Consider the following 26,780-nt stretch of genomic DNA (forward strand, 5'->3'; position numbering starts at 1 on the left):
GGGAGCACTGGCTTCCTCGGCAGGGGGAGGGACCTCCTTTCTCCCTCCCTGCTGTCTGCCCCCCACCTCCCTCACACGTGATGGATCGCCCCAGAGGAGGAAGCTAAGTGCTTGCAGACAAAAAGCCCTTTTATCGTCCTCGGGTGGGCCACTGGCGTGACAAGCAGATAACTCAGCCACAGGAGGAAGGCTCTCCATTAGGCCTTCGATGGGGATTGATGGAGGACGGAGAGGCAGAGGAGGAGTGGAGGGAAAAACACCCCAGGCAAGGCCGCCTGCCTTCCAACTTCAAAGGCATCAAGAAGGCCAGGTAGAAAGCCCGGCTGGGCTGACCACCTCTGTGGGGACCACCACCGGTGTCACCCATGCTCCCTGCCTCCAAGATGAAACCTACCACTGCTGTGGGACCACAGGCCTGGCTCAGGAAGCAGACAACCTCCAAGGCTGTCCTTCCCTCCTGCCTACTGGAGAGGCCCAAAGGCTCAGAACAAAGGAGTGAGGTCTGACTCAAGAAAACCCCAGCCAGGTGACTCATACAGACTCCTGCAAACCAGGAGGCCCATTCCATACAGCCTCAGGGCCTTTGCACAGACTGTTCCCTCTGGCTGGGTCACCCTTCCTCTAGAGACCTACACCTTTCCTCCAAAGACCTCTTGCAGGTCTTTGCTCAAATGCTACCTTCTCAGGGAGGCCACTTTGATCCCCCCTCCCATTTGAAACCGCAACCCCCAGACTACTTGCACACTCCCCAGACATCCTTCCTGTTGGTTCTTCACCCTAGTGCTCCCCACTGAAGGACACACCATGTATCTGACTTGGGAACTGTCTGTCTCACCTAAGGAGGACAAGATGCTTGTCTGTCTTACTCCCAGCTCTAGCTCCAGCCCCAGAACAGGGCCTGGCACACAGTGCTTTAGAAAGAATTGTTCAATGAACGAATGTATTCAGAAGAAGAATAAAATCTCCCAGTAGCAGTCAGGAAGTGCCCAGCAGTGCCCTCAGCAACCCTTGGAGGACACCCATTTGTCAGATGAGGAAACTAAGGCACGAAAGTGTCTCAGCTTCCCGGGACTTGCACCCAGGTCTGCAGGAGGCTTCCCAGGTGGCACTAGTGCTAAAGAATCTGCCCTGCCAATGCAGGAGATCCCTGGCTCAAGAGGATCCCCTGGAGGAGGGCATGGCAACCCACTCCAGTATACTTGTCTGGAAAATTCCATGGACAGAGGAGCCTGGCGGGCTACGGTCCAGGGGGTTGCAAAGAGTCAGACATGACTTAGCACATATGCACTGCGAGAGGTCCACCCACTGCAAAACCACCCCAGAGACTCAGGATGCCAGTCCAGGGCTGGATATCACAGATGAGACAACTAATACTCACCCTCCATCTGCCTCTCAGTGTTTTAGCCTGAGAGAAACCCTTTCCCATCTCTCAGCCTCAGTTTGCTCCTCTGCAGAATGGGGCTGCATAAGTGACCACACTCCCACTGTCCCATCCAGAGCACTGCCCCAGTCCCAACTGCACCAGTGTGGCCCTAATGGGGGAACAGCAGTGACCGGTACTCAGTAGCCAGAGGAGAAGGTAACATATCTTGACCCCACCGTGAACACCAAGGGCCAGAGTGGGGGCTCTTCAGACCCTCCTCCAACGCTCCCTGGAGTCAGGCCTGGCTGACAACCCTCTCTAGTCCTGGAAGAACAGCTTCGTCAATAAGAGGTAAAGAAAGATGCTGGAGGGACTTTCCTGGTGGGCCAGTGGTTAAGACTCCGCACTTCCAATTCAGGGGGCACAAGTTCAGTCTGCAGTCAAGGAACTAAGATCCCACATCCTGAGCACATGGGCAAGAAAATATATATTAAAAAAAAAAAAAGGAAAAATGTTGGGGGTGCTAAATGAGTGCTTCCTGCCTGCTGAGAACTGGTGCCTGCGATAGCCCACGCCCTATGTCCCAAGCCCCAGTGGCTGAACACCAATCCCAATCAGTGGCCAGAGCTGGGAAGGGGCCAAGCTGACATCTGCAAAGGGCCAGCGCCTGCTCTCCAGCAGCCGCACCCACTGACCAGCCCTTCCTCACTGGCATGGATTGCGTGGGCACCCCATGTACCCTCCAGGATGTGTCTCTGCTTCTTCCCCAAAATTCCTGACTCTCTGGAAAAGCTGGGGGTTGGGGAAGGGGAGGGAGTGGCATGTCCTCATCACATCCATAGGGGTCTCCCGGGGACAGGACTGCCTCTGCCAGGCCTGAAACAGCTCGCAGCCCCCTGTCCTGGGAGCCAAAGACAACACACAGGGAGGGGGCCTGCAAATTCAGATCTTCCTCCGCTAGGGCACCTGACCGCTTCAACAAAAATACAAAGCACCAAGATCCTAGCAACGATCTGTTCATCACCAGTTCTATGGGAGCATTTGATTCCATCCCCATTCTACAGATACAGAAACTAAGGTATGAGGTGGCTCAGGGCCTTGTCCAAAGTCACAAAGACGGTAAGTGGCAGAGTGCAATATGCACTCAGCAGTCAGGGTCTGAGCTCCTTGCTCAGGACCACTTGCCTCCCCTGGTTTAAAAAAATAAAATAAAATAAAAGATGCCTCCCTCTCTGGCTAGTCAGACCAGTACCTGAATCCCCTCCTCCAAGCCTGTGTTTGGGTTTCCCTGGTGGTCCAGTGGTTAGGACTTTGGTGCTTTTCACTGCCGGGGGCCTGGGTTCAATCCCTAGTCAGGCAACTAAGATCCAACAAATTGCACTGCACAGCCAAAGAAAAAACAAGCCTGTGCCCAGCCCACTGACCCACATCTGGTCTGCCTTCTCTTCCCCCTGACACTCCAAACCTTGCCAGTGCCCCCTATGGCCTCCCTACAGTCCCTCTGGGGAAGAAGCTCTCTGGGGAGACCCCTGCCTTCAGAGGTACCAGGTGGGTGGTGGAGGAAGGGAGGGCAGTGGGCACAGACATGCCCAACACCAGCCTCAGTCTGCCCAGTGAAACGGCTGTGAACTGCGCTGAGGAAGCATCCACCGGGTTCCCTGGGGGTCAAAAAATTAGTCTCAGCCAGCTCTTTGCTTCCAGCTGAGACATGGAACAGGTGATCTATGCGTGCCTCCCTTTCCTCATTTGTTAAAATGAGGATAACAGTCCGTTTTGCAGCATCACCACGAGGGTGACAAAACGGGGTCACACGAAAAGCCCTAATGCTGATGGACTTTTGAGCACCTCCTCTGGGCCAGACGCCGTCCCACAGCAGCGCACTGAACCGTTGCAGCGACCCCAGCTGGGGACTGCTCATTACCCCTGGTTTACAGAAGGGGAGATGGAGACACAGGGAGGTGAGTGACCTGCCCTGGGCGCTCGGCATGAAAGTGGCCGAGACTGGGACCCAGGTCACTTCTTCTCCCACTGGGCACAGTGACCACAGTGGCGCACCGGGGGGTCCAGCCCCGCACCCAGCCCCGCACCCTCCAACATCCAACGTCCCAGCTCAAGGCCCTGCACACTGGCCCCGCCCTCTCTGAGCCTGCCCACTGACTCCGCCCTCTCTGAATCTGCACACAGGCCCCGCCCCCTCCGAGCCTGCACCTTGGCCCCGCCCTCTCTGAGCCTGCCGCCCACAATCAGGGCACAGAAGTCCTGTGCCCGTGAACCCCAGAGATGCAGAAAATGCACAGTACCACAGCTGCACTGTCGGGGCAGCTCCTTCTCCCAGGCCCTTTCTGAAGAGCACTGCATCCGGTTAGAAAATATTCCATCCTGGAGGACCCCGCAGCCTTCACACTGGGCAATGGTGCTGCCCATTCCGCACCCCATGAAGCCACATGGAGCGCGGCCCCCGCCCCCCGCCCCGATCCACCATATCCACTCACCAGTAGAATATGACAACCCAGCAACTTCCGACCCACCACCCCGAGGAGGTCCCAGCAATATGTTGGAGACAGCAAGTGGGGACAAACAGGAACCTACCAGAAAAAGCCGCCAGCAACTCCGATTCCTCAGAGACTCCCTGGGACCTGCAGGGGAAAATGCGGGTCTTGTTAGCAAGGATCCCAGCCTCCACGCATGGCCCAGGGCATGACCACATCAAAGTGCAGGTAGATGGCAAGGCCCTGGCCTGGGCCTGGGGTCAAGTATTTCTCCATGACAACTCTATGAGGCGGTACTGCTAGCTCATTTGACAGAGAGGGAAACTGAGGTTCAGAGAATCAAAGTCTCAAGTCCCAGGATCCACAACTAGGAAGTCATGGAGCTGGGATTCCAGTCCAAACTGTGTGGTTACAAAGGCAGCCCACACCCCATCAACCCCACCCCCCCAGGGACCCCGGGCCCAGATTACAGTGTTGCCGTGAAAATCACCCATTAACTTCCCAGGGGACCCCATAAAGTCAGTAAGAGACACCTGAAAGAGGGGTGGGCCTACTACTCTCATTCAACAATTCCTGAGTCACCCTTCAAAGTCAAAGCCAGCACATTAAAAACAAGCATCCAGGATATAAAAAGCACACTCACAAATAAATAAGAACCAGTCAACCCAATAGAAAAATGGGCAAAAAGACTTGATAGCACTTTGCAAAAGTGGATATAGAAATGGCCAATGAGCATACGAAAAGATGCTCAATATCATTAGTCAGCAGAAAACTGCAAACTAGAAACAAGAGACCAGGGACTTCCCTGGTGGTCCAATGGCTAAGACCCCTCACTCCCAATGCAGGGGGCCCAGGGTTTGAGCCCTGGTCGGGGAACTAGACCCCACATGCCAAAACTAAAAGATCCCGTTTGCTGCAACTAAGACCTGGCACAGCCAAACAAATAAATATTTTTAAAAATTAGAACAAGAGACACCCTACGCATCCATCTGGATGGCCAAAATAAGACAGACAATACCAAGTGTTGGCAAAAATGCAGATCAACTGGAATTCTCAGACATTACTAGTGGAATGCAAAATGGTGCAACTACTTAGGAAAACAGTTTGGCAGTTTCTTACAAAGTTAAACATACATTTGGGTGACCATATGACCCAGCAATTTCACTGCTGGGTATTTACCCAAGAAAAATGAAAGCATATGCTCACACAAAGAGTTGTACCAATACGTGAATGTTCATAACAGCTTTATTCATCATCACACACACACAAAAAAACTGTAAACAATATATTCATCCATAGACAAAGGGATAAACAAACAGTGGTACATCCATACCATGGACTACTACTCTACAATAAATCTGAACAAACTACAGACACACAACCACATGGAAGAATGTCAGACTCAGACACTAAGCTCGCATTAGGATTCCATTTATAGGATTCTGGGTAAGGCAAGACTCCACTTTCACAAGAGGTCTGCAGAGGCAGTCACCCTAGAACAAAAGAAGATGTTTCCCACAAAAATTAGAACACTGATCACCTATCTCCTTAACAATTATTCACTAATCTGCACCCAGGTATTTATGCATTCTTTACTGTGTAAGTCTTTGCATACACACACAAAAAGAACAAGTAAACAAACAGTGGGCTTCCCTGGTGTCTCAGATGGTAAAGAATCTTGCCTGCAAGTCAGGAGACCCATGTTCAATCCCTGGGTCAGGAAGATCCCCTGAAGAAGGGAATGGCAACCGATTCAGTATTCTAGCTTGGAGAATTCCATGAACAGAGGAGTCTGACTACAGTCCGTGGGGTCGCAAAGAGTCAGAGACGACTGAGCAGGCAACACACTTCAAACAAATGGTAACGGGCAGACCACTGGACAGAGATCAAAAACCTGGCTGTGGTCCCAGTTCTTCTACTAACGGCTGTGACCTTGGGCAAGCCCTCAGTTCTCTCTGACCTCAGTTTTCCCATCCAGAAGACGGGTCCACTCCCCAAGGCCATCTTCAAGACCCATCCATTCACAAACATCTCTGCCTTGACTGGACCTTCAGGGAACCTCCTCTGCATCAGCGGCAAGTAGAGCTGAGGCTACCGGCGCTCACAAGACACTGCATGTGGGGCTCAGGCTCCAGAACCAAGCTCCCTGGGTTCAACGCTGGGCTCTGCCCCTCCTAGCTGTGTGCACACCTGGGACAAGTAGCTTCAACTCTATGAGCCTCAGTTTCTTCCTCTCTAAAATGGGGACAAGGGAATTTAATTCCCTGGCGGTCCAGTGGTCAGGACTCTGAACTTTCACTGCCGAGGGCCCAGGTCTGATCCCTGGTCGAGGAACTGAGATCTTGCTAACCATGCAGTGCAGTCAAAAAAAATTCTTTTTTAATTCAAAAATAAAATGGGTAAGATGAAAGATAAAAACACTGACCTTACAGGGACACCGTGGGGATGAAGTGCCTGCGTAGCCAACATGGGCTCAGTTCCTGCTGGATATTACATTACCCCGATGCAGGGGCTGGCAGCTAAGCTCCAAGACCCAGAAGTCCTAAAAGGGGCCGCTGCCGCCAGTGGCTCAAGAGGGAGGATCCTGCCCCTTCTCTCCTATTCTTTTAAGTTTTTTTTTTTTCCACTATGATGCCTCCAGGCTAGGTACTTGTCCTGGGCAGCTGCAGAGACAAGGCCCAGCAGGAAGGCTGGAAGTAGGGAGACCAGGTGTGTCTCCATAGCCTTCCCGGCCCCGGGCTCCCGGGAACCTCCATGGCCAGTCCCCTGAAGCAGTTCCTATGAAGAGCTCAGGCAGGGTCAGGTGGGTGAGCGCTCTCTCCAGGCACCACCTTGGAAGGGCAGCTTGGAGATCAGATCCCACCTGCTTCCCACCTTCTCCCAGCTCCAGTCCCCAAAGGAATCCTCTGATGGTGTGGGGTCAAGACTGGCCTGGGCCAGCCCCAGGGTCACAAGCCCCGGGAGGACAGACGGAGTTCTTTCAGCAATGCCGGCAACATGCAGGTCCAGAGAGCGGTTCCCAGCCTGGAGAACTTGGGGACTTCCCGGGAGAAGCCAGGCTGAGCCCCAAGGAGGAAGGTGTGCTTGGCCCGAATCGGGGTGGGGAGGAGATGGGTTGGCAACACAAGAAGATGGGGGGCCCAGGCAGAGAACAGCTGATCCCAGCGCAAAAGTCGGAACAGAGTGTGTGTGAATGCTGAAGAGACTGAGCTGATCACGCTGGGCCCTGCGGATTGGGGGCTTTATTCCCCGGGACAAGGAGACCCTTCGGAGGGTTCTGCATGCAGAGAAGGGACTGGTCCCACTGGAATTTGCAGAGTGCATTTTTCGGTCTCTGGAGTGGAGGATGGATGGAGATGGAAGTGGGACAAATGGACAGGATGGAGAATATTTTGCAAGTAGCGTCCACACAGATGAGGGATGAAAGAGGAGCCGTGGTGGACATGCTGGGCTCCCACAGCCTCCTGGCCTGGAGACGGCTCTGGGTTGGGGACGGAAGGAGAACTACATACACTTCCTGTAGCCTTTCCGGGTTCCAGCTGCTTCCCCGTTACCCCATATAATTCCCACAACCATCCTGGGAGATGGGGGTGGCCTCTGTTTTCAGCCCAGGAAGTTGATGCTGAGGGTGAGGGTAACTCACCCAAGGACATCCCACTAGGAAAGGAAGGAGCCAGGATTCAAATCCAGATCCGAGCTCTTTAGGCCACAAGAGCCAGGTCACTGGGTGGGGGATGGGCAGAGGGGTGTGCAGTGCAGTAAACCTTCCTTGGGTGTGAACAGGAGGAATGGGAGGGGGGAGGTGGCCGCTCCAGCCCCCAGGTTGACCCCAAGCTGCAGGAACTTCCCACCAGAGCCACACCCACTGGGACTTCCCTGGGCTTGGAAAGGTCCCCCTGCCCTGGGCCTCCTAGGAGGCGGGCAGCTCTGACCCCTGTGCAAGGGAGTCCAGTCAGGGAGCAGACCCCCTCATTTCAAGGTCTCAATCACACCTGTGCTTGCACACTCAGCAGTTCATGCACACCCTCAGTCTCACACACACACATACACACACACACACACGTTTTCATGGGCTCATGCACATGTGCTAGGTTGCTTCAGCTATGTCAGACTCTGTACAACCCTATGGGCTGTAGCCCGCCAGGCTCCTCTGTCCATAGGATTCTCCAGGCAAGAATACTGGAGTGGGTTGCCATGCCCTTCCCCAGGGAATCTTCGCCACCCAGGGATCAAACCTGCTTCTCTTATGTCTCCTGCATTGGAAGGAGGGTTCTTACCACTAGCACCACCTGGGAATTCCCAAGGCACAACCAAAAATTTAAAAGGAAAAGGAAAAAAAAAAAAAAAAGAACAGAACAAGATGACATCAAAAGGCAGTGACTGAAAAAAAAAAAGGCAGTGACTGAACAGACAAACCAGGGTAAAGTGAAAGTGAAAGTGAAAGTTGCTCACTTATGTTCGACTCTTTGCAACCCCATGGACTATACTTTCCATGGAATTCTCAGGCCAGAACACTAGAGTGGGTAGCCTTTCCCTTCTCCAGGGGATCTTCCCAATCCAGGGAATGAACCAGGGTCTCCTGCACTGCAGGTGAATTCTCTACCAGCTGAGCCACAAGTAAAGCCCAAACCAGGGTAAGCCTGCAGTGAGTGACAGGAGTGATGGCAGGTGAGGAGGAGAATGGGAAGACAGCGAGGGTGTCCCCGAAGGTGAGGGTTTTATCACTATTTCCAGGGTGAGGCCACAGGAGGGGAGCACCACATTCTGAACTGACACCAAGTAGAACGGTGTGAGGCAGGGCCAGGGAGACACCTCCAGGTCAATCCCTGAGGGCTCCATGGAGGCGGTGTCCTCTTCCCCAAGACCAGCGTCTCCCTGCACAGGGGTCTCTCCTAAGGTCAGCACCTCAGGGCTCCAGCCTCAATGCTAGTTAAGTGCTTGGTAGCTAAGCCTCAGTACCTCCAGGCCTTTCTCCCCAGGACACCCAGGGGCAATGCCCTGACTCTGCAGGCCCCCTGAGGCCCTGGCAACACCTGGCCTTTGCCTCCACCTGTTCCTTGAAAGTGAAGTCGCTCAGTCCTGTCCAACTCTTTGCGACCCCGTGGACTGTAGCCCACCAGGCTCCTCTGTCCGTGGGATTCTCCAGGCTAGAATACTGGAGTGGGTTGCCATTTCCTTCTCCAGGGGATCTTCCCCACCTAGGGATCAAACCCAGGTCTCCCGCATTGCAGGCAGACGCTTTAACCTCTGAGCCACCAGGGAAGCCTATTCCTTGGGCAAGTTGCTAAAAGCGATTGCCCAAGCCAGGGCTCAGAACAAATCCTCTCTCCCAGCCCTGCCTCCTCCGGGCCTCCAGCCATGCGGGCTGCATCCTCCGCAGGGCCCCCCGGGGGCACACCTTCCAGATGCTGACGGAGCCCTTGTAGTGCCTGCAGCCTACAGGCTAGAGAAGTTAAGGTTCCAGTCCTGGTCGGCCACTACCGCACTGGGCACCCAAGTCACTTTATTCCTTGTGCCTCTGTCTCCCCCTCCCCTGTCTGTAAACTGAGGGGTGGTAACAGTGTCCCCTCAGAGGGTTGCTGTGATGATTAAATGAATCAATACAGCTCAGCCTCTTGGAACAGTGCCTGGCACAGTGTAGACCTCAAAAAGCCCTTTCATTAAATTTATTTGGCTGCACCAGGTCTTAGTTGTGGCTTCTGGGATCTAGTTCCCCAACCAGGGATCAAACCGGCGTCCCCTGCACTGGAAGGCAGATTCTTAACCAATGGACCACCAGGGAAGTCCCTCAGGTGGGTTATTTATTATCCCCATTTTACAGATGAGGAATCTAAGACTTGGGGAGGTTGAGTCATTTGCCCCAGGCTCATATGGCTGGTGAGAGGTCAGGACAGGTGCCCAGACGGCCTTAACTGCACGCATGGGGTTGAGCGCTCTTACTGTTAGTGGTACCCTCCTCTGTGTTCTCAGACCCTCAGTCTAAGGGCAGCAGTAACCTGACCCGATCCTCCTGAGCTGCTGCTGCCCATCTCTCTGATGGACAGACTGAGGCTCCAAGAGGGGATTGCACAGCCAGGCTACCATTCACCTCAGTGGTCCACCCAGTGGGCGGGTCCTCCACGATTCTCCCCCAATCAGTGCAGAGGCCAGAAGCCAGCGCCCAACCAGAAGCAGGAGTCACAACTAACCACTGTAGTCCCGCCCAGTCATCACCTCCTCCCAGGGCAGGTTCCCCGCCCAGGCTCTGCCCATCCAGCCCCGGACCCTCAGTACCACCCCTCAGAGAGGAGATGCTCCACCCATAGTCCCTGCCGTTTCATCTCAACACCCTCAGTGGGCACAGGTCAAGTTCAATCACTCGGCCAATGAGCTTAGGGGCTGGGACAAGGTCCCCAGCCAGGACCCTCAGGGCCTGAACTAGGTCCCTCTTCGAGTCAGCCTTGGAGAAAAGACGCTCCTTCACCAGCTGCTGCTGCTAAGTCGCTTCAGTCGTGTCCGAACCTGTGCGACCCCATAGACGCAAGCCCACCAGGGTCCCCCGTCCCTGGCGGCCCCCGCCTTCCCACCTCAAGCTCCTTCAGTAGCATAGGTCATGATCCACAAAAATCACCCAGGGCCTGGGGACCACTGCAATGCCTGCTACTTTGAGGAAAGGGAAGTGACCCCCACATAAGCCTCCACGTGGCAGCGTGAACTTGCTAGGCCAAGATGAACCAGTCACAAAACGTGCTTTACAGAGGCCCTAAACAGGACCCTGCAGATCCCGGCACTGCCCCCAAGGGGCAGGCATAACTTCTGGAAGCTGTCCCTGCATGCTGAATTTGGGGACTTCAGGTGCAGTGTGACCCAGGTGCCCAGGGCGGGAGCAGGCCAGGGCCCTGAGGCATTAGAAGGTGGCAGGGGGTTAGGGGAGTACCTAACACCCCTCCCAGAACCTCCTGGGGCTGCCGGGCACATCTCTTCACACTAGATGAACAAGGAAGTCTCCCCTGTCTCCTGGGGCCAGGTGTCGCCCTTCCCTGTCACTGCAGTAGTAAGCAGGCCAGACAGTCAGAGCGAGAGGGAGGCGGCCCCTTCCATTTAGAAGTCACTGGGGTATTTTATTTTCCTTCTCAAGTGACAGCTGAGACTGGCTCTCCTTGAAACTGCGGAGAGGCAGTCACCAAGAGTTCACCCAGGTCTCTGATTCCCCACCAGACTGCGGCAGTCAGCGACAGTCGAGGGGTGGGGGGTGGGGCGGCGGGGCAGTCAAATCAAAACCACGGCCAGCATGGATGTTGAGTGGACAGGGCCTGGGGGAGGACAAAGTGGGGAGGAGGGGCTCTGGCCCAACAGAAGGTGATGCATGACCCCGCCCAAAGGGGACACAGCCCACCTAACCATGGGTGGCACCGCCCCACTCCACGGGGCTCGAGGGCCATCCAAGGGAGGCACAGAGTCAGGAGGAGAAGGAGGAGTAGCCCTGACCCCTGCCCATGAGTGCCCCAGCCTCCAAATCACCCACCTGGGCTCCCTAGAGACCTGCACTGATCGAAGGCGAAACAAGCTCAGCGGGTCACCACAGCAATAATAATAGTCCCCTCCCGTAAGTGCGCTTACGGTATGCCAGGTTCTGGGCCATCTATCCTGACCCCATTTTACAGATGGGTAACCTGAGACCCAAAATAGTTCAGCCATCCGCCTGAGCTGGCACAGCCGGTGAGGGGCAGAGAGATGGGCACCCAGGCGACTGCCCTTGGCCACCCCATCCTCCACGCCTTCCACCCTCAATTTGACCTCGGAACACACTTTTCAGAAACCTCCCATCTTCTCACTACAGGGTGTGGGGCCATCTATGAAGACAGCAGCCAACAGGAGCAATTAGACGCCAGGAAGGAGCCAGGATATCGACCCATTTCTGGAAGGAACGGGAGGGATGGGAGGGGACTCGGGCCACACCCAGTGTTGGCAGCCTGGCTCCCAGCCAAGCCCAAGGCAAGGCAAGGCAAGGCAGGCGGCACAGACCAGGCCAGGGTGGGGGCTGGGGTGGGGCAGGGTGGGCGGCTTTGCTTCAAGGCCTGCGGAGACCCAAGAGATGCCCTCTGTCTGTCCATCACCAGCACCACCAGTGGCAGACACCCGAAACCCCCCTGCCGTGACTTTCTCTGAGTGGGCACCATGCTAAGCCCTCTAGCTTACTAACTGGTTTAATTCTTACAAGCATCGTACGCACGAGTTACCATGACTCTCCCCATTTTACAGATGGGAGCAATGAGGCAGAGAGGCAAGAAAGTGTACCCAGGGTTCCCACAGCTAAGATTTGCATCTGGGCGTCCACTTTAACCACACATCACCTCTGCATGGGAGTCCCCTGAGGGATGGGAGATAAGAGAGAGGGCTTTCTGGGAATGGGGCACCGGGGACTGCGTGGGGTGGAAACTTCCAGAAGCCTCTGGAAGTCCCTCAGAGGCCCCATCCTGGACTCTCTGTAAAGATAGTTCCACCCTGTAGGAACACAGGGCAAGTGCCCTAAAATGCTAGCTTCAGTGTTCTCTGGGGAAGAGGCTGCCTGATGGTCAGCCAGAAGGGAAAGCCACTGCAATATTCCCAGGCCCAACCCCCAAACCCCAGGCTTCCCTGCCCTGGGGCAGGGTCTGGGCCATTAGCAGCTGCAGGGCGGGGGTGGGGGGGGATTGGGGGTGGGGTGGGGGTGTGGAGTCTTGAGGGCAGCAGGCTGGGAGAGCAGGGGGGTCATGGAACCATGGATGGATCGCCAGAAGCAATTAATTGTCTGGGTCAAGAGATGGTGAAAGAGATTTGTCACCCGGGGGGCCCAGGGAATATTCCAAAGAGTCCAGCGACCCCGGGTGGGAGGGAGGGGTGGTCACCACTGACCAGGTCCAGGGAGGGAGATTAGGACCTCTGGAGCTCTCCATTCCCCTCCCCCACCCCCATCCCCTCTACACACTGCACACTGGTAAAAGCTCATGTCTCCACGGGGAACCCATCCCCTCCCCAACACCAGCCTCTGACCCACCCCAGCATCCAGGACCTGCACACCAGGGAGACCAGCCCATCCTGCACAGAAGGGGACAGAGATGCCTGGCAAGCGAGTCCACACACAGAGTCCTGACAGCCCAGGATCCGGCCAGAGACCCAGATCCAATCCCAGCCGCACCAAGCTCAAGCTAGGTGACCATGCCTGTTGCTTAAACCTCTGAGACTGCTTCCTATGCTTTTGTGAGAGGGAGGCGATAAGCAGGGGAACTAAAACCAGGCCGGCTCAGGCACAAATGCCAGCTCTACCATGTCATTAAGCTTGAGGCCATCACTTGGCTTCTCTGAGTCTTGGTTTCCCCGTCTGTAAAATGGGGGGGTGATGCCAAGGGTTACTTTGAGCGGAAACACACAGCTTGGCACACAGCAGGGGCTCAGGGCAAGCTTACCATCAGGGTTCACCAGCCCGCCACCGCAGGGACCCAGGCCCAGCCCCCCCAGAACCTAGGACACCCAGGCTCAGGCCCCCAGCCTGATGGGGGTATTGATGACAATACCCCTGCACAGACCCCCGCCCAGCCTCTGCAGTAGGACCCAGTGGGAAACATAGGCTGCTGAGGCCACCATCCCTTGACCGGGCTTGGCCTGTCATAGAGAACAGAATGCCCTGGACACACACAGCCATCCATTCAGACCCTCCGAGGACAGATCTGGAGCGGGTACGGGGTGTGGGCCTCCCCACCGTTGAGTCCCCCCAAGGAGCTCCCAGCTTTCAGCCCTTCATGTCCACACCAAAACCCTCCACACACACCCTGGGTACATGCGGCCCCTGGGATCCACTGTTTGATGCCAGTAAACACCCCAAACACCTCCCTCACTGCCCCCACTACACAGATGAGAAAACTGAGGCCCAAGCACCCAGCAAAGGGCAGCCTCAAAGCCAGCTCTCTGTGATGTCCCGCAGGTGCTCAGAAGCCCAGGTGGCTGGGGCACGGCGGCGGGGGCCCACACTGAGTCAGAGTGAGAAACTCGACGGAAACTGAAAACAGCCCCGGAGGCCCCACGAACTCTCCAGAGTGAGTCGCGCTGATTCACAGCCGGGCTCTGTGTTGGAAAGTTCCTGCTTCTGTGGTGGAGTCGGGGTGGGGGGCCGGGGGCACAGCACAGCCGCCAGGCTAGCAGCGACCTGCCCCAGGGCCTTTGTATCGCATCCAGCCCTGCCCCCACCCGGGGCCCCAGCAGGGAAGTGCCTGCAGGGATGTTCCAGGCGGAGGGCAGGCGGGCAGGAAAGTCGGCAGAGCACAGCTGCAGTGACCTGAGGATCTGGCCTGAGACCTAGCTTCTAATCCAGGTTCCCCTGCTTTCGGCTGGGTGACCCCGGGTGTGTTGCTTCACATCTCGGAGCCAGCTCCTCGCCTGTGAAATGGAAATTCTCATCTCACAGGACTCAGAGACTCAGTTGAAGTATGCCTACAGACTGCTGAGCATACAGTAAGAGCCCAATAAAGATGTATCTTTTTCAGTTCCCAAATGGGTTTTTTTAATTGAGGTGAAATTCATACAACATAAAAATAACCATTATAAAGTGAAAAATTCAGTGGACTTGATTACATTCACGGCACTGTGAGGTCACCAACTCTAGTTCCCAGCATTTCCAGCACTCAGAAAAGAAATCCCCTACTCACCGAGCTTTTTGCCTCCATGCCCCCTCTTTTCCCCCAGCCCCTGGCAACCACTCATCTGCTTTCAGTCTCTATGGATTAACTGTTCTGGACATTTCATAGAAATGGGACCACACCATATGCAGCCCTTGGCGTCTGGTTTTTTTCACTCAGCCTCATGTTTTCAAGGTTCATCCACATTACAACATGGATCAGCACTTCGTTCCTTTTTTATGGCTGAATAGTATTCCATTGTACGGATGGACCAACTATTTATTTTTTAAATAAGAAGAATAAATGTTTCCTGAATGATACAGAAAGGCAATCTGACAATATATATAAATACACACAGACGTGAAATACTTTAAAACTTGCAATGTTATAAAATAACCATAAAGACTGTAGTGATATAGTGTGCAATCTGGCCAGAAGGAAGAACCAGTTGGCTGGAGAGAGGGGACCATAGTAGCCCCAGAGCTAACAGTCCCTCGCTCAGGGCCTTTCTTGCTCAAGCATCAGGCCTCCCATATCCAGGCTGTGTTGTGCTGTGTGACCCTGGGTCAACTCCTTACCCTCTCTGGGCCGCCACTTCCCCATTTGTAAACAAGGGTACTGGAAAGGACACTCTCAAGAGGGATTTCCCACCAGAAAGGCGAGGGAGACTGTGGCAGCCAGACTGTGGAACCCAGCAGGCATGGGGCATGTCACCCAGGGAACCGCCAGGCTTCCGAGTGCTGGTGACAGCTAGGACAAGCAACTCTGGGATGTTCAGAGTCCCTTTAGAAGCAGGGGGGTTGGGGGAGAGGGCATACTCTGGGCCACAGAAATACAGACATAGCACGAAAAGGGAACCTAGGTGTTCCTGCCCTCCCCTGCCCGGGGCGGAACCAAGATGTGAGTTTCTAAGGCCTGATGCCAGGTCCTCACACTTAAGACACTTGGTTCTTAATGACAACCCACTCCAGTATTCTTGCCTGGAGAATCCCAGGTCCACGAGGTCGCAAAGAGTTAGACATGACTGGAGTGACTTAGCATGAACGCTTGTGCACTATAGGATGTTCACAGCATCTCTGGCCTCGACCCACTACACCTGTTGCACCTCCCCAGGGTTGGGACAAATGAAATGTCTTCAGACATGGACAAATAATCCTGGGGGCAATGTCACCCCACTGACCCCATCCCCACCATGGTCCCCACTAAGAGCCTCTATTCCTGGGCAGGAAATAGCAGTGAGTGGTACCCACCCCTCCCCTGGGCCAGCCCTCTGGTCTGGTCAGTTCCAGACAGGGCAGAACCCACTGAAGGGACAAGGACCCTGTGTCCAGGACCCATCCTCCTTCTTCTCCAGGTCAGGCCAGGCCTGGTCTCCCTGCCAAGAAACACACAAGCCATCCACACTGACAGCCAATGGATTCCTTGGCAGGAAGCCCCTGTCATGTCCTGATGCCGATTCAGGCACTGGGGGCTCAGCTGCGGACAAGACAGAAGCAGCCCCTGCTTTCTTGGAAGTGACCTTCTGATGTGGGAAGGCCAACAACACACCAAGGGACGGAATCAACCGAGAAACTTCATGGATCAACAACTACAGTCCTGAGTGAGGGGCTGGCATAGTGGCTTGGGGTGGGGGGCGGTGCTTGACTGGGCAGCCAGGAGGACTTCTTGAGGGTGACATGTGACCTGAGACCTGATGACAGTCGCCATGCCAATCACAGGGAACAGCATTCCTGGTGGGGGAATAGCAAGTAGAGAGGCTGAGTACAGAGGGCAGGGTGGGGAGGGATGTGGCTGGAGATACATCAATGACAGGGAGGTGGGTGGTGGGGGACAGCTCCCCAGCATGCTCAAAGTCTCTGGTTTTATTCTCAGAGGAGGGGGAAAAGTAGGGAGGGAAGGATGTGAGACCAGGAACTGAAGATTCTCATTCTCCTTTAGAGAGCATGAAGAAAATGGTAGGAACAAGAATGGATGGATTCCAAGGCCAGGAGAAGGCTGGATGGGTGCCCAGGTCAGACAGTGGAGCAGGGAGGAGGACCACAGTGCCTGACCTGCTGTTACGAAAGCAGAGAGGGTCTCGACCACAGTGGTCTCGTCCCCCACCACTAACAGCATATTGTTATTTGTGTGTTGTTAGGGGGTCTCCTAGGCAGGGTCCCCACCCTGGAACATCTCAGAAACAGACAGGGATGTTTTTGGTGTCCTATGACTGGCACTTGGCCAGTGGGACAGTCCCACGCCACGAAAGGCACCCTCCCCACACAATTTTCAAATAACCTGGCCGTTAAAAAAAAAAAAAAAACCTGCCAGAACTGATCCAAACACTAGCCTTTTCTTGAACATCACTTTCATGTGTTTCCAGAACCGAAACGCCTCTGATCTCACTTGCCTCGAATCGACACTTACTCATGCTGAGTAGGAGCCAGCAGCAACTTCCTCCCATTTCCTCTTATACTACAATGGGGCATACACTGATTGTTGTTGTTCTGGTTAATTCTGTGCAAAGTCAAGACTGTATTCAGGAGGAAATCTCAGTGCCAAGGAGTAAAGGGGATTTTCCAAGATTATGCTGTAAATATCCTCAGGGGTTGTCAGGATGCTGTGTGGCTCTAGGTAAGTCAGCCAACCTTTCTGAGCCTTAGCCATTTGCCTGAAACACAGGGAAAGTGATGATGTGATCCTTGCTAGCTCACGAGATGGAGAGGACCGAACGAATGAACGCGGCGAGTGCCTGCTGCTATTTGACACAGAAAAAGCACACGGCCCCGGTTCACCGCGGGCAGCCTGAAGGGACTGGAGGCGGATGGGGCAAAAGCCCCCCAGCACAGGCCCCCCGGGTGGGCAGGGCGTGGAGGAGAAAATCCCGCACTCCCCGACTGGGCCAGGTGGCTCCTCGCCAGCCCGGCTTTCATCTCCAGGAGATAAGCCGCCTGCTCAAGTTCACGTTCAGGATCAAATGAACCCACTTAATCGCCTTAGGGATCTCCACTGAGCCGGCTCCTCAGGGACTCGAGGAGGAGGGCAGCTGAGTACCCTCCAGCAAAGACCCCCACTTGCACAGCCAGGCCCGCCCACACCTCACTCACACCCCCAACCCCACCCCGCAGTGCCCAATTGCAGCGACCCCCAAAGGCAGACGTGTGCACACTGGCCCTGTAAGTCTGTGCACACATCATCTGCTCACCATCACGAAGCATCTTGTGTGCCCTATGGCTGGGGAAGTGCTAGCGTTAGTTGCTCTGTCGTTTCCAACTCGTTACAACCCCATGGACTGCAGCCCGCCAGACTTCTCTGTCCATGGGATTTCCTGCAGTGGCAGGCAGATTCTTTACCACAAGCGCCACCTGGGAAGCCCACAAAGGTGACTGGGTTCCCCGCAGGATCAGCGGCAACCCTTAGGACTACGCTTTTTCCATTTCACAGATGGGGAGACTAAGACAGGGACGGGCCTTAAGTCACCACCATATCCGGATGCCAAATCAGAAGTGGGTGAGCAGAGTGTCCAGCTAACGCCTTGGTAGAGGGGGAGCAGCCAGGCTGCACTTGCCTGATGTAATCCCAGCCACATCTTAGAACTTGAGATAGCTCTTGGCACCCAGTAGGTCCCCTCAGCGAGAGCATCCGAATGAACAAAATCTACACACTGGACACAGACTCCGAGGAAAACTCCCTCACAGGACCTCTCTGCCCTCCTAAGAGCCCTCATGTACCACAGGCGTCCTGGGGGGTGTTTGTGCACCCCTCCCCCAGAGGACACTGGGCAACCTCTGCCATCATTTCTGGTTATCACGATGGGTGGAGGGTACCAAGGGTAAAGACCAGGGATGATGCTAAGCATTTGACAGTGCCCAGGACAGCCCCCAAATAGAAGCATCCACCCCGAACATCAGCAATGCCCAGGTGAGAAATCCTGAGGAGCTACATTCACTTGAGCATTAATTGAGCACCTACAACATGCACAAAAGCCTGCAAGGAGACGAGGTCACAGAGGCGAGGTTTTGTGTTCCGTGTCACACAGACTGCAGGGCAGAGGCAGGGCCCAGGCCCAACTGACTCAAAGCCCCATCCCAGAGCCGCCAGACACCCGCCCTATTCCTGAAAATTCTGACCCGCCAGGTCTAGAAAAGGGACTGCAGAATCTAGACGGTTCCCCATTCCCTCTCCCCATGGTCACGTCCAGGCAGCAAAGGTCAGAACTGGTCCTTTCTATCCAAACCCACAGACACTAAGATGCCAACAGTCTCTCTCTGGGGGTTGGGAATGTGGTTGCATTTTTTTTTTTTTTAATATGCAGGCTTTTTTGGTTTCTTCATTTTCCAATTTATAGAGAACACATCTGTTCTGCTTCTGAAAACCAAGAAAGAGACTTCTCTGGTCCAGTGGTTAGGACTCCATGCTTCCACTGGAGGGGCTGCGAGTTTGATCCCTGATCAGGGAACTAAGATCTGGCATGTCACTCAGCACCACCAAAAAAATGTAAAAAAGAAACCAAGAAAGTCTTTTTTGTAAGGTAGCTGTCAAACCACACGTCTTACCCAAGGCCTTGGCTGCGGGGAGATCTTACACCCCAACGCAGAGGACCAGCCAGGGCAGCCCCCTTGCAGAGCCTACCAGCATTATCTAGGAGAGCCACAAGCTGGCCGTCTCACTCCCAGGAATACACAGAGGAGAACAGCTCATGAGCACCTGGAGGCACTTGGAGAAGCTCCAAACACTGCAACCCACCCTAGCAGCATCTAGGGAATACACCGATCACGTGTCCTGTATCACCATGACAAGATGCTATCTCTACAGAAGTTAAAATTCATCAACGAGATCTAACTGCATCAAAACGTCACAAATCACACACTGCTACACTTTAAGTGGATCACCAACAAGGACCTACTATATAGCACACGGAGCTCTGCTCAGTGTTAGGTGGCAACCTGGAAGGGAGGGGGGTTGGGGCAGAATAGATAAATGTATATGTATGGCTGAGTCCCTTTGCTGGGCGCCTGAAACTATCACAACATTGTTTGTTAATCAGCTATACCCCAGTACAAAATTTAAAACTTTTTTTTTTAAAGCCACAAAATCCTAATTTTTTATTTTTTTGACAGTGCTCTGTGGTTCGTGGGATCTTAGTTCCCTGACCAGGGATTGAACTTGGGCCCTCAGCAGTGAGAGTCCAGAGTCCTAACTGCGGGACCACCAGGGAATTTTTTAAAAATAATAGTAATAGGTACACAGGCCTCCCTGGTGGCTCAGTGGTAAAGAATCTGTCTGCAACGCAGGAGCCTTTGGAGACTTGGGTTTGATTCCTGGATCAGGAAGATCCCCTGGAGGAGGGCATGGCAACCCACTCCAGCATTCTTGCCTGGAAAATCCCACGGACAGAGGAGCCTGGCGGGCTACAGACCATAGGGTCACAAAGAGTCGGACACAACTGAAGCGACTTAGCACACAGTAGGTACACAGTCTTGTGCATTACATTTTTAATCCTCAGAACGATTCTAGAAAACACATACTACTTCAGTCCCTATTTTACATAAAGGGCAACTGAGGCACAGGGCGATGCCTCGCAGCTGCTAAGAGGCCATGGAGGGGGTGGGAACCCACGCCATCAGAATCCCTGCTCAGAACCACTTCGGTCTGCTTGCCTGTCTCAGTGTTGAGAGGAAATTACTAGGCTGAGTTATATAAAAGCTGTCGATATTCGGCCACTTTTGACCTACAAAACTGGCAGAGTCCCACAGCTCGTTCTGATAGCAAACTGCAGAGCGGCACACACAGAAAGACTTGGCCACGTGCATCTTTTCTGCCTGGAGATGAGACAGGGCTCCTAGGTCCTTCGGGAAAGCATGCAGAGGCCCCCTGAAAGTGTGACAACATTTTTAGAAGAGCACATATTCAGTGGAGAAGTGGTAGTCTCCAGGGGAGGGGACTCAGGTGACCAGAAAGTCATCTGCAATTTTTTTTTTTGGCAGGGGGAAATAAAAGGCAGCCACCTGGGACTTCCCTGGTGGCCCAGTAGCTCAAACTCCATCCTCCCAAGGCCTGGGTTCAATCCCTGGTCAGGGTACTGAACACCATGTGCTGCAACTAAGACCCAGCACAGCCAAATAAATTTTTTTTTTTAAAAAAAAGGTGGCCACCGTAGCTGGTGGCCTGGAGCCCAGCCTCCTGGACCAAGGCTGACTAGAACATTCCTAACCTCTCCCCTCTCCCCATGGCAGCCTCTCTGCCCCTGGACCCCACATAGCCCATCCACGAGCAGGCGGGTCCCCAGGACCTGGTCTCCAGCGCCTCCGCCCCCAGGTTGGAGAAGCTCTCCCCACCTAAGGATCCAGTTTCATTTAATTGCAGGCTTCAGGTTTCTGGATGCCGGCCCAGAGGCCTTTGGGGCTGAAGGCGTGGGTCATCTTCTTCCTCTTTCCAATAAAGCCGAGAAGGAAGCAGTGTGTGGCATCGCCCGTTTCTTCCGAGAAAGTTCAGCACCTGCCCCTTGGGAGACCCCACCCAGGAGAATCATCTACGGCTCAGCACAGTGGGGGACAGGCTGGGGACACAGAGTTTTCTCTGGCCTTTCATCTGAGCCAGGTACCCCCACTGGATTGGAAGGAATGAAAAAAAAGAAAGAAAGAACACACAAACATCCCTACCTCACACCATTCCTTTTCTGCTCCAAAACCTCTGGCAATCTCTCTGGTTCTAGACCTTTTTTTTTTTTTTTTAATTTTTAAATATATATTTATTTGGTTGCATCGGGACTTAGTTGCAGCGCATGGGGTTCTCTAGTTGTGGTGCTCAAGCTTAGCTGCCCTGAGACACAAGGGATCTTAGTTCCCTGACCAGGGATCGAACCTGCCTCTGCTGCATCAATAGGCAGACTCTTGACCGCTGAACTACCAGACTTCTTTTCCTCTTTGCATTTTATTTTTTCCTCCAGGACAGCCTTTTTATGGTTTGTAGCTTCCTGTCTTCACTCCGTGTCCCTCAGTCTGATCCCAAGGTTATTAGTGGCCAGGGACACACGTGACCTAAGTGACGGGGCTGCCCCTGGCTGCTGGCGTTCTCAGGGAAGATGCAGGCTCTGTTTGAGCTTCCTCTTGCTGCAGTAACAAATGCTCACAAACACGGTGACCTAAAACAGCACAAATTCATTATCTTGTAGTTCTGGAGGTCAGAAGTCCGAAATGGATCCAACAGGGAGAAAATCAGGGTGTTAGCAGGGCTATGCCCCTGCTGGGGGTTCTCCACGAGAATGCACTCCTTGTTATTTCGGACTCTAGAGGCTGCCTGTATTCCTAGCTCTCTGCCCCATCCTTGATCCTCAAAGCCAGGAACACAGCACCTTCAAATCTCCTGCCTCCTCCGTATAAGGACACCTGTGATTACCCTGAGCCCACCACAACTATCCAGAATAACTACCCCTATCTCAAGGTCAAAGGATGACTGACATCCTTAATTCCATCTGCAACCTTAATTCCCCGTTGCCATGATGATGAGATGGCTGGACGGCATCACCAACTCCATGGATATGAGTTTGAGCAAATTCCGGGAGATAGTGAAGGACAGGGAAACGTGGTGTGCTGCAGTCCATGGGGTGGCAAAGAGTGGACACGACTTAGCGACTGAACAACAATGTAACCCAGAACAATCACAGGTTGTGGGATTTCGGGTTGTACAGATCTTTGATGGAGACCATCACCTATCTGCCTTGCCACCGGCTCCAAAAATCTCTGGGGCTCGAGGGAACCACTCCATGGGCCCACTCTACAAACCCTGAACTCTAGGAGGCAACTGCTGAGTCCACGTGACTCAGTCTCCCCACACCTACACAGCAAGAGAAGGCATACCCCTTTATGTCACCTGGATGGTGAATACATATCCCAAGGGTGCTCAATCTAGTCTTTGATGAAAATGTGAATCAAGTGGAGCCCTACTGCTTATCACTAGAGACTTCTCTAAGACAATGAATAACTCACCCATCAATTCCCTCAGGCAACTTTTGTGGGTTTGAGGGGGACCAGTCATAAATCAACCTATTGTACATCTCCCACTCCAGCAAGATCCGTAACAGGGAAGACGTCCTGTTAAACTTTCTTCTTCACGTCCCTGCATTCTAGGTCAAGAATACCACTGGCATTAACAAAGCGCCTAACCCCTGGGAAAACGAAAAGTTTGCAAGGTACCACTGACCTGTAGCATGATACTTGAACTTGGAAAACTGCCCCAAGGACCAAGCCCTCACTGCATAGCTGGTATCGGCTAGAGACAGGCATGGGTGGTGAGGAGGGACCGGGGAACAGGCCACCCAATGCACCCAGCAGCACGACCAGCTGGGGCGTCCCTGGAGTGAGTCAGCACCCTTTCCCCATTGCTCCTGATGACCACAGCTCACTGACCCCACGCTGGAGCCGGGTCTCTAGGGACCCGGCAGTGCAGACAGAGACAAGGTGAACCCTGTCCCATGACCCCACATAATGATATTGACATAGCAGTCATCAACGTGAAAGATGATAGAGGACACAGTGACAGAGTCTCCTGGCTTCAAAACCTTTGTGCATCTCTTTCCTGGCAGATAAATCTGGGAAGATGATGCCAAGGCCAAAGAGGTCGTACAAGAATTACACAGCAACCCAAGATGGGTCTCAAATGCCCAGTGCCCACGCCCATGGTCCATCTCCCAGTCCAGGACCCTCCAGACAGCTCCACCCCTTTAAAAAGGGCCCATCACCCCTCTCCAGGCTCCATCAATGCCCTCCTCCCACTTATCTCCCCTCCAAGGAAAAAACTACCCGCACTATGTCAAACCACCCACCAAGCCCTCCACACCTCCCTGGCTGCCATCCAAACACCCGGGAGACACTCTTTATGGCCCAGGCGTAAGGGCATATAAGAGGCATCCCAGACACATGGCCAGGGGCTCAGGGGCACAGAGAGGGCAGGGAGGGCCCAAAGGTCACACAGCAAACCTGCAGAGCAACACCTGGGGTGCACACATGGTTCCACCTTGGCATTTCCACCAGGAGAAGCTCAGTTCCAGGAGGCGCTGCAGCAAGGGGACGGCAGCCAGAGCCCAGGTGCCACGAGCAGCTTCCTGCCTGCTGCTGCGGCTGCTATTTATAGTCTCGACAGTGGGGTCAGCTTCCTGCAAGGCAGAGCCCAGGAGCCTGCAGGGAGCCTGAGAGGGTGACCTCAAGGGGGTCGGGCCAGGCCAGGCCAAGGCACCCAGGGCCAGTCCCCAGGGTCCACAGTCCAGGGGTGGGGGCGAGGGAGACAGAAAGAAAGGCCAGATGTTCCCCACGACAACCACACACCAAGGAAGGGGCTTACAGGCTGTGTGCCCTGAACCAATGACATCACCCCTCTGTGCCTTGACTTCCCCATCATTAAACAGGGAAATTAACAGTTCTGACCACAAGTGTGATTGTGGTCATTGTGAGGCTCTCATTATTGGGAGGCTTAAATGAGCCAATATGAAACAGCATGTAGTGAGCTTGCCCGGAAAGCCTCTGTCAACTCAGACTCCACCTCCAACCCCCGAGCCCTGCACAGAGACCAAACAAGGAATTCAAGGAGGAAGATGGCATGCACACCACCTGTCCAGGGAAGGTCACCATCACTGATGACACCCTAGGTGCCCTAATCTACCCTACCCCTCCTGGAGGCAGGGAGGACACTTCCATTTTTCAGATATGGAAACTGAGGCTCGGAGCAAAAGAAGAATCCAGTTCAAGAAAGGGAGAAGCAGTCCTCCCGTCCCTGGGTTTCGTGGAGTTACTTGGGGTCTTCTCTCTCATTGAACAGCAGACAGGCTTCTAGGCCCTGGGAGTGCTCCCCTCACACCTCCCCCATCCCCACCCCTAAGCACAGGACTCCCTTTCCTGGGACGGGGTCCGGGGTGTACAGAGCCAGGAAGGAGCTGTCCCAGGTCACAAGAATATCCAGAGGCCACCCACCCGAGGGAACACCGGCTTAAAGTCCCCCAGGCACCTGGAGTCGTCCAGCTATGATATTTCACCCCTCCTCCAAAAAAACAGCAAAGGAAACACCCACACAACATACTGAAAATACCAATGCCACCAAATACCAATTGAACTGAAGTTTCTCTGAGCTCTCAGTGCCAGTAAGCCCCTGCATGTGTCACCTCACTTAACCCCCCTAACAGCCTCGAGAGACCAGTGATCTGATCGTGCCCATTTCATGGATGGGGAAAACTGAGGCCTGGAGTAGCCAGGACCTTATTATTATTATCCCAAACCCCGGCCTCTCCAGAGCAACCAGCTCCGCTCTGCAGAGGATCATCCTGACCACCCACAAGAGAGACAGGGAGGGAGTAGCTGAAGGCCCAGGGACTTTGGGGGGTGGTGGTGTCCTGTGGTGAGTTGGAAGGGGGTCTAAGGTGAGGGAAAAGGTATCAGACGCAGGGACAGACAGACAACTTCAGGTCCCAAAACATCCTGCAGTGGGATGCCAGGTCAGGCCATGCCTAGCCAGCACCTGACATTCGACACATTTATTGAGCACCTACTGTGTGTCCAGAGGTGTTCTAGAACCGGGATACAGCAGTGAATGTGGACCAAAGTCCCTGCCTTCTGGAACATGCATTCTAGCAGGGGTGACAGACAACAGCACTTTGAACAGATGAAACCACAGCTCATCAAAAGGAGACACGTGCTAAGAAACAACTAAAGGAGGAGAGGAGAGGGCTTGAGGTGGAGAAGGTGCAATTTTAAATAAGATGCCCAGAGAAGGACCCACAGTAAAGGTGACAGCTGAGCGAAGATGGCAAAGGAATGATGCCAGCCACACAGACACCTGGAGGAAGAGTGTTGTGGGCAGAGCATGTGCAAAGGCATTGAGGCAGGAGCATGTCAGTGAATTTCCGCAAGGAGGCCAGTGTGGCTGGTTTCAGATCAGGGGAACAGATCTGAAAGGGAATGGGGAGGGGGCAGCAGACTGTGCAGGGACCTGTAGGCAAGATAAAGAGTTGACTTTTGGAACTTCCCCAATGGCCCAGTGGTTAAAGCTTCCAATGCAGGGGGCACAGGTTCAATCCCTGGTGGAGAAACGAAGATCTCACATACTTCGTGGTGCAGCCAAAAGAAGAAAATAAATAATTAAGAATTGGCTTTTATGCTGCCTGAGATGGGAGGGCTCTGATCACAGGAGGGACAGGTCTAAAACAAAACCCCCTGGCTGCCATGTGGGGAACATGATCAGACTGACTGGTGAAGAGACTACTGCAATAGTCCCAGCAAGTGATGGGATGATGGGAGCTCTATTAGTTTCCTGGAGCTGCTCTACCAAATGATCGCAAACTAGGTGGCCTAAAACAATACAAATTTATTCTCTCACAGTTATGGAGGTCAGAAGTCTGAATCAGGGTGTCGGGTAGGTTGTTTACTTCCTCTAGGCAGGGAATCTGTTCCATGGATCTAACCAGCAATCCTCAACATTCTTTGGCTTGTAGATGGATCACTCCAGTGTCTGCCTCCATCTTCACAGGGCTTTCTCTTCTTTTAAGGACACCAGTCCAATTATTGCATGTAAGATCATCCTACTCTAACATGACCTCATCTTAACTAATTACCTCTGCAACAACCCTATTTCAAAATAAGGTCTCCCTCTGAGGTTCAGGGAAGCACATGAATTTGGAGGTGGGGCGGGGGGGGGGGGCAGTGGGTGGGTGTGCTGGTAGGGGACCCTCTTCCACCCAGTACAGTGGCTTAGATGGAGTAGGCAGCAGAGGTGGGCCAAAGTGAAAATGGTTAAAAATACTCAAGAAGGGGACTTCCCTGGTGATCCAGTGGTTAAGATGCTATGCTTCCAATTCAAGAGACACAGGTTCAATCCTTAGTCGGAGAACTAAGATCCTAAATGCCTTGAGGCGTGGCCAAAAGATAAATCATAAAATAAAACAGGAGGATGGGAGATCGCATTAATGGGTATATGCAGTGGGAAAAAGTGGGCGCCTCTCAACCTCTCCCCGCAATTTCATCCTCTCCTGGTTTAATCGGTCACAGGAGTTACCACCACACATAATTCCCACCAGAACCCCACCCTGCCAACCAAGCCTGAGCCCCCAGGACCCTGGAGGACCCCCTGATCCCACTGGCCTCTGCAGCATCTTCCAGGGCCTGCTCCACTCCTGGCCTGGTGGCCTGGCAGACAAGCCCCGCCAAGCCCCGGGGCAGCACGTCCCCGGCCCCCCACCTCGGCCCGGCAGGCTTGCCTCGTTAGCCTAACGAGCAGGGCCCCGGTGCCAGGCGGTTGCCATGGCCACGGAGACAGCACCGCAGCACTGGGCGA

At 53.9% G+C, this 26,780-nt stretch overlaps 1 protein-coding gene across 20 annotated transcripts in view; it reads right to left on the reverse strand.

Annotated features, from left to right (window-relative positions):
- NCOR2 (nuclear receptor corepressor 2) overlaps positions 1 to 26,780 on the reverse strand; it is a 233,643-nt gene that overhangs the window by 195,998 nt on the left and 10,865 nt on the right. For 19 of the 20 annotated variants that reach the window (XM_043902059.1, XM_043902065.1, XM_043902064.1 and 16 more), the window contains exon 2: positions 3,953 to 3,999. The exons of the other annotated variant lie outside the window; for it this stretch is intronic. The gene's annotated coding sequence lies outside the window, so the exon portion shown is untranslated. The remainder of the gene's footprint in view (positions 1 to 3,952; positions 4,000 to 26,780) is intronic. 20 annotated transcript variants of the gene reach the window in all.

The sequence above is a fragment of the Cervus elaphus genome, chromosome 5, assembly GCF_910594005.1.
Source record: "Cervus elaphus chromosome 5, mCerEla1.1, whole genome shotgun sequence".
Taxonomy (NCBI): Eukaryota; Metazoa; Chordata; class Mammalia; order Artiodactyla; family Cervidae; genus Cervus; species Cervus elaphus.